The sequence below is a fragment of the Thermobia domestica genome, chromosome 3 (genome assembly GCF_964235325.1).
Source record: "Thermobia domestica chromosome 3, izTheDome1.hap1.1, whole genome shotgun sequence".
NCBI classification, from domain to species: Eukaryota; Metazoa; Arthropoda; class Insecta; order Zygentoma; family Lepismatidae; genus Thermobia; species Thermobia domestica.
Window position 1 is genome coordinate 347144136 of NC_137456.1, and position 8434 is coordinate 347152569.

Here is an 8434-nt window from a genome sequence, read left to right on the forward strand (position 1 = left end):
AACCAGATAATTGACTGAGAATATAATCCTCCTTTTGGTTTCCGGTGGGTTCCAAAGAAATATCCTTGTATGGAATTTACAATGGTTATGTTTGACGCCCCCATTCGGATATTCGGGATGGGATGGATTGGGAAGGACTATTGAACGAGAAAGTAATAATGTGGGGAAGATAGATAGGGAAAGAGAGACATGCAAGAGCTAAAGGTTTAGGATAGGAACATGGAATGTATGTACAGTCCGCAGCAAAAAAACCTGCAACATGAGCATGTAAGTTTATTATGAAACTACGCCTAACAACGCAGGGAATCAACGTCTAAGTGGCATGAATCACGCCAGGAGAAACCTCGGCGTCCTCCACTGCACACTTAGACTTCGTCCTTTCACAATAAACTTACATGCTCATGTTGCAGGTTTTTTGCTGCGGACTGTACCATATTACAGGGAGGAAAATTAGAAAATCTTAAAGAGGAAATGAAACAAAATAATCCGGATTTGATAGAATTAACAAGGAATTGGCTACTTAGCAATGAATCCTCCGTTAGGAAACCTAAATATTTTCCACACGTTTCGGAACGCCACATTGGTTCCTTCTTCAGTGGCAAAGTAACAAGGATAAAAACACATGAAAAATGTCTTTTGCAGAACATTATTAATTTGTGATTGTCCACATGATCTTAATGACGAAATGCAGTTTTTATACAAAATAGGACAAAAAGAAAGAAGAAAAAAAAAAAGGTTACAAATTGCGTACTTTACAAAAGTGGTTTAATCAAACACGGAGATCGGTGCAAGCCCCTAAAACAGTTATTCCCAAACAAGCAGAAACTTGGTTAGAAATTTCTTACTTTCCACGATTATCGACAAAAATTCAACGTATTCTTGCAAAGCAGAACATATCTGCTTCTAGTATCAACTTGAAAAGTCTACAAAAACATCTCACCAGATTTAAAAGTTATTTTGTTGATCCACTAAATAAATCAGACATTTATCGCGTTCAATGCGAGTGTGATTGCTCATATATAGGTCAAATGAAACGCAATAGTAACACTAAAATTAAAGAACATATTAGACAGTCAAAAAAAGTCACAAGAAGAGGACACATCGGGATTGGTGCTTCATTTAAAACAACATACACGTAATATTAAACAGGTTAATGTAATAAGTTCAGCAAAGACAAAGAAACAACGGGAGATTAAAGAATCATTCTTTATTCATAAATATAAACCAGCTTTAAATCTGGATACTGGCAACATTGATAGAATCTGGTTACCTACCCTTGATGCATATTTTGAATCTGGCAATAGTGACGTAACATAGACACCGCACTTCCTTCGATTCAGTTCACTCTGCTCTTTGCTCTGCTCGTGACATTTCAGGGTCCATTCTTTACGTTACATTTATTTAGTGGTATGTATTCATGTGAAGGTAATGGAGTGTTGAACAGCGAAGAATATAGAATATTTTATTCAGGTAATGAAAAGGACGGTCGTAATGGTCTAGGAATAATACTTGGTAAGCGCTTAAAAGAGAAGATAGTGAAAGTAGAATGTGTTGATGATAGAGTTATGATGTTAAGACTTCAAGGGAAAAAGAAGAATCTAGTAGTGAGAGACATATGCAACGACGACTTCGCATACAATTGAAGAATTAGATGAAAATTATGAGAAAATAGAAGAAATTATAGATAGGGAGAAGCGAGTTCATGCGTAATTGTAATGGGAGATTCTCATGAAGTTGTGGGAGAAAAACAGAAATGTGGTGTCGCAAGCAAATATGGTTTAAGTGAAAGAAATGAAAGGGCAGAGGTACTGGTTAATTTCTGTAGAAAGAATTCACTAGTAGTTGGGAACACATGGTTCAATTAGCTCAAGACAGATTAGAACAAGATATATGTGGAAGTCCATAATAGACGGCGGTAGATATCAGATAGACTATGTTATGATTCAAAACAGATCTCGGGATATCTTGAAGAATACGAAGACCCTTCCCGGGGCTGACATTTTGTCTTATCATAATCTTGTGCTGGCCGAAGTGCATATTCAACTGAAAAATATAGACAGAAGTAGGGCGACCATAAAATTTTGAGCTGAAAGCGGGACAAGTTCCGGCTTTTTAAAAATCGTGAGAAATGGGACAATCAACACCTTCGTTTTACTGATTTCTGCAGTGTTGTCAACACCTAACCAACATCCTCACCCGCCAAGTGCCAAGCTGTCAGCATCTCTCGCCATGCTCGTAAAAAAAGTTCGCGTTTAAATTTCCTCTACCTACATACAATTTACTCATACTGATTATATTTTTTACAGACATAAGAATGAATATGAAAATTGGCTAGAAATAAAAAGAATGTGGCTAGGATTGCTACTGGTACAGAATTAGCAACCCTGGAGTTTTAGGCCTACCTTTGTTTCCTATCAGCGCCCTGACATAATCGCTTTCCTCCTCTCTCTCTCTCTCTCTGTTACAGGGAGGAAGCAAAAATTCGATACTTATGAAAAAGGAAAGACAGGATAAAGTTTGTTCAACAAGCAAGCAACTGCTAAAACCTCTGCATCCTTTCAAGCAGTACTGCGAACGAATCATGTTTAATGTACGGAATTTCAGTTCAATTCTTGTTTCTTTGTTATTATTAAGTATTAATTCCTTTACAAGGAGTAAAGATTGTGGATTTGTTATTTACTTGTTATTTGTTATTTGTTATTTATTCTTTCACTTGCATAAAACGGGACGGGACAAATACTACTTTTCTTCATCTATTGACGGGACGGCCGGGACACGCCCTTAAAACGGGACGTATGGTCGCCCTAGGCAGAAGAAAAGTAAGCAACAAGATGTTGAATAGTGAAAAGTTGAAAAACGAGGAAGTAAAAAATTTTTCATTGAAAAATTGAAGAAAAAAAAAAAGTACTCAAACGAGGGAAGGAGAGATGCGGGTAGTAACAGACGGTGGAACCATATTAAACTTTGCATAAAACAAGCTGCAGAAGAAGCAGTAGATTATCGCGAACACAAAACGGCTGAAAATTCATGGGTTACAGAAAAGATGTTGAAAAAAAAAAAAAAAAAAGAAGAAGAAAGAAAGAAAGGGAGGAAGGAAGGGAGACATGAAAGCAGGTTGATGCGGAAGAGACCGGAAAGATGTACAGGAAGTTAAAAGAGTTACGAAGGGAAACAGAGCAAGGAAGGAGTTTTATAAAAGAAAATGTGAGAACATAGAAGAATTAGAAAGAGTTGGGAAATATAAGGAAATGTACAAGGAGGTGAAATCAATGCAACTTAGGAGGAAACAAGTGATATTACGATGGCAGTAGAAAAATAAGAATGGGAAGGTAGTCAGCGAGAGAAGGGAAATCTTAGAAAGATGAAAGGAATATGTTGAGAACTTACATGAGAGTAGGGATAGACCATATGGCCTAGATGTTGAAGTAGAAAATGAAATACGCGAGGATGATAAAGAATTTAGTATTCTTCGGGATGAGTTTGAAAAAGCTATTTGTGAGATTAGGAATGGAAAGGCAACCGGAATAGATAATATACCAATCGAATTCATTAAAATATGAGAGACAAAATACCAGTGTTTTATCTTTCGTCTTCAATGGTATTGTAAATAATGTTACCAATTGATATCTGGTCGATAACCAATCTATATATATATATTTAAGTGTATTCGCATCAATCTTATAAACAAAACAAACCATTGAAAATAACTTGTCATATTTCTGCGAGTGTTGACAGGTAGCATATAAGCACATTTTATCATGTTTTTGCTTTTATGCTTTGTCAATCTCTTTCTCATTTGAGACGACACATTATGTTAATTTTTTGTGTGTAAATACACAAAAAGAAAATACTTCCTAGTGACCCAGTTTCCCCTTTTATGTAATCAACATATGCCTTGGCTAAACTCAAATTCGACACTGTCCTGCAACAGCTAAAAATCAGATTTATTATTATTAATAATAATAATAATAATAATAATAATAATAATAATAATAATAATAATAATAATAATAATAATAATAATAATAATGTTTATAACTCCATTTTTGAAGACATTAAACCTCTGATGCATGGGATCTTTGGCTCGATCCCAGCTCGCGCCAAGTGAGCTTTGGGTTGGACTAACACCATGTGCGTGGGTTTCCTCGAGGTTCTCCCGTTTCTTCCCACTTTCTTCATTTCACCACACCATTTTCATTTAATTCTCATCATCACGATTTCCTTTAGCCTAGCCGGCATACCCATGGGACGCTAAACAAAGATTCCATTTCATTTCATTTGAAAATATTAAGTAATTCTGGTAGATGCCTGTTGTAGCCTTTTATATAAGAGATTCAGCTTTACACGACAAACTCTGCCAAAACCTGACATAGTGCTAAAGCATTACTTACTTAATCAGAAATACGGTCATTATACCCAAACTACAAATAACTTACTAAAACTTACCTTCTCAAAACTTTATTCAAACCTTTTCTCTCGTTTTGTAAAAGTTTATTCTCTTTTCTTTCATTTTATTTTTTCTCTGTCTAGTCTACGACTATAATCTTTTTCTCCCTAATAAGCGTCGCTTCCATAACCAACATCCCTGGTCTGGCGACGCAGCTATTAATAAAAATCTCGGTCTCCTATTAAGGTACCGTTGAAATGGTGATGTGCACGGATCGCCTAGCGTGCACTAGTCATTTGAGGAGGGCAATCCTCCTCCTTCCCTGAGTTTGAGAAACACATATTTTTTGATAACTTATATACTAATAAAAACCTGGAACACTTTATGTCGATGGACAATCTTGACCTCCCTCTGGCAAAATCTAAAAAGAGCGTGCCTCTGTAATTCCCGTTTCTTTCTAAGTACTTCCATGCATTTTCCCAGTTTTTGTATATCTTCACTTCAAATGGAGGCACTTCTAAATCTTGAACTATGAGTGGAGGCTTTGTCCATTTGCAGTAGTAGTATTTTATCTGTTGCTGTCGTTGAGAAGTTCGTGCAAGATACTTCTGTGAAATCCGTGTATTCCCCTACCTTCAGATGCATTTTACTCTGGTTATTTTCTATTCTTCGTTCTGTACAGTACCGTGAAGGGGAAAGGAGCGACGGCCCTGGGCGCCGAAGTAAGGAGCGCAAAATTCGGGAGGAGAAAAAAAGAAAAGAAAAAAAGAGAGGAAAAATTACTTGGAATATTACTAGTATGTACTTAAATCATCTTTCTGCTTTAGGAAGTGGTTCTACAATGTTACTAATGTTAGGAAAATACATGTGTATATATAAAATGGAAGGGAAAAAAGTAATAGAAAATGTTTAAAATCAAGGAAAAGCACGGTTTATTTTTGAAAATTTTCTTAATCTACGCGCCAATCATGATGGCGATTCACGGTTGGTCTGGTGACCTCACTCATATGTACGGGGGCAGCCGTCGTATGTACTCTCGCCCCGGGCGCTGATTTTCGATAGCACGGCACTGTCTTAATTTCATATATTTTTATTGGTTTTTTCTTCTATTAAAATCGTTCAATTCTGAATTTAAAATAGTTGAACAAGAGTGTTTTAAAAAGGGTCTGGATTAGATTTAGAAAAGATAATTATAATATAAAAGAGTGAAATATTTCACACTGCAAGAAGCCCCTCCATGCTGGTCTAACTGCTACCACGTTTGCTTTTGATGCTCGTGGTCCGGCTTCGATTCCTAGTGTGGAAGCACAAAAATGAAATTTCACAATTATCCACTTTCATTAATCCCCCGCCTCCTTTAGCCTAAGAGGCATAATAGTGGGACGTTGAACTAAGAAAAAACTCATTTCATTTTTTCACACTGGAAGAATACTCGGATTCTGCGGAGGGAAAAGTAACGTTTTTTCTATTTATTACTCTATTACTTTGATGTAGACTGATTCAAAAATTTCCATACTCGAATAACTCCGCAAACTCCCATCAGCGGTGGAAGAGATTGCATGTGCTTTTTTCCGAAGGAAGTTGATCATAGGAAATTATAAATCACCTTGAAGAGCTCCACACAGCGACCACTGCTCCAGGATTTGATAGGAAATGAAATGTAATCTTTGTTTTACGTCCCACGGTTATGCCGGCTAGGTTAAAGGAGATGGTGATGATGAGAAATGAATGAAATGAAGAAAGTGAGAGAAAACTGGAGAACCCTGAGAAAACCCACACACACGATTTTTGTCAACCACAAAGTTCACTTTCTACGAGCTGGGATCCAACCAAGGACCCCTACATCAGAGGTGAATGCTTGAGCCAGCGCGGCCTCTCTGCCATGGAAAAGACTGCACGTGCTTTTTCCGAAAGGAAGTTGATCATCTATCTTCTATCTATTAAAATACTATTAATAGCAATAAGAGCGCCTCTGCTCCAACCTTTAACTTTTGATTTCAAAACTTTCATTTACCGTTATTTGTGATTTCAAAGACAAATATTTTAAATAAATTATTGTGTAATCTAAATAAATTATTTTAATAGATCTTTTTCATAAAGTTTATTTTTAAAAATTATCGTCATGGCCTTTGTATTTTAATGTCTTCTCCAAAATCAATGCAAATGAACTGTGCTGCCATCTTTGGAGTTCTTTGAAACTATATGTTTCTGGAAGTTTATATGTTTGTAACCAATCCTTTCGACAATGAGATCTCGGAAACTACAGGCTCTAGAAAGATGCAGTTTTCACTGATCAATTGCAAATTTTGCGTAGATTGTCCAGTTCTAATTGAATATTTAAAAAAAACACTGCCACTATTTCTTTATTACATTTTTACGGTTCACTGGAAATGTTGAAATTAAAAAAAAAACTAAAGCAGCATACCCTACGCATTATACATTCCAACACCACATTATTGCATATAGGGGTTGTATATGTATCAGGCGTTTGTTTCATGGTCAAATTATAATGAAAAAGAAAGGATAACCATTTCTTCAGTCTAAGATCAATCTTTATTTTTGAAGTGTTTTGCCCAATGAACACCATATATAACTGACATTATAATTAATGTATATGTAATGTATTTGCTTATTAAATACTGCATGCACTGGTCATACATGACTTAGTAACTCCAACCAGAAATAGGCTCAAATCTTGCAAACGGTGAGAGATATTGAGAAAAAATAATCGAAAAATCTCCCCTTTATGATGCCCCTTGCCGATTTTTTAAAAATCAAGACGTCTTTCACTTGTGCCTGTAAAGGGACATGTATAGATGTTGTGAGGAGTGAGGAGATATATGCACATATGCGAATGATGCGCTGTGTAGAGAGCGCAGGTTCAGCTAGTAGGAAACTCTAAAAATCATCTTGAAGATCTCCACACAGTGGCTACTGCTCCAGGATTTGATAATATACAGTATATATCCTACACTTCCTTAGCAACTAACCTAGAAACACTGCTTAGCTCTTCACAGTGAGTTTACAGTAATGTGCTTAGTACAGCAAGAGTGCAAACTATGTAGTTGTGTATACTTACTATCAGAATACGTGCATTATTTACTTAAACTATACAGAATAATCTTCTATTGTATTCCCTATCATTACCGTCTTAATAAATGAAGTATCTGTAGTAATTATGACAAAGATTTAACATAAGTCGTAAAACGAACCAAGCCATGTACGTAATATTCCGTAGCACATTTTCTTCATTCCGTGGTAGCTAAATTCAATGGTTTATGCATAATAATCAGTTAGTCACGCAATTCAAAGCTACAAATCTCGCGGTTCAAATCTTTTTCTTTGTCTCCATCTTTTCCCAGAGTTATATGGGGGTCTGCATTCTCATCTTTAATTCTTCTCGATGGATCAGTGATGGAGAACTTATATTTGGTGTATAGAGACGCTGGTTCGAACCTGGGCGAAGTAAGTTTGTAGTGGACAAGATTGTGTCTGTGGGTTTTTCGGAGTACTTTCGTTTCCTTCTACATTCTCATTTCACCAATTCGTACATCATTGTGTCCAAACTATCTCAGTTTTTATTCGTGAAAGTTTTTGCTCGAAGGTCCCACCTTAACAGTACCTCTTATGTAATCATTCCTTATTCCAACCTTCCTCGTCACACCATACATCCATCTTAACATTCTCATCTCCACCTTTCGATCTTCTACTTCTGGGGCTTTGCGACTGCCTAAGGTTTAGTAATGTATATCATTGTTTGTCTTAGTATCATTTTACGAGGGGAAGTCAAAAAGTAAAGGGACTTGCAAGTTCTTGCACTAGGATTTGGTAACCATTGTTATGGTGCTGCCAAAATGTCTTGAGCCGTGGCAAAAATGCGAACTAAAGCTCACACCTCACACACCCACGCGTTGAGCCAATAAGAGTTCAGCTGTTGCTAAGCGAGTGGAATTCCTTCAGCCGATAGCAGCGCTTGCAACGGAAGACTAGGGATCAAGACAATGTGGTATATCTGTAGTATCCAGCATTGAATTAATGTCGTCTGCA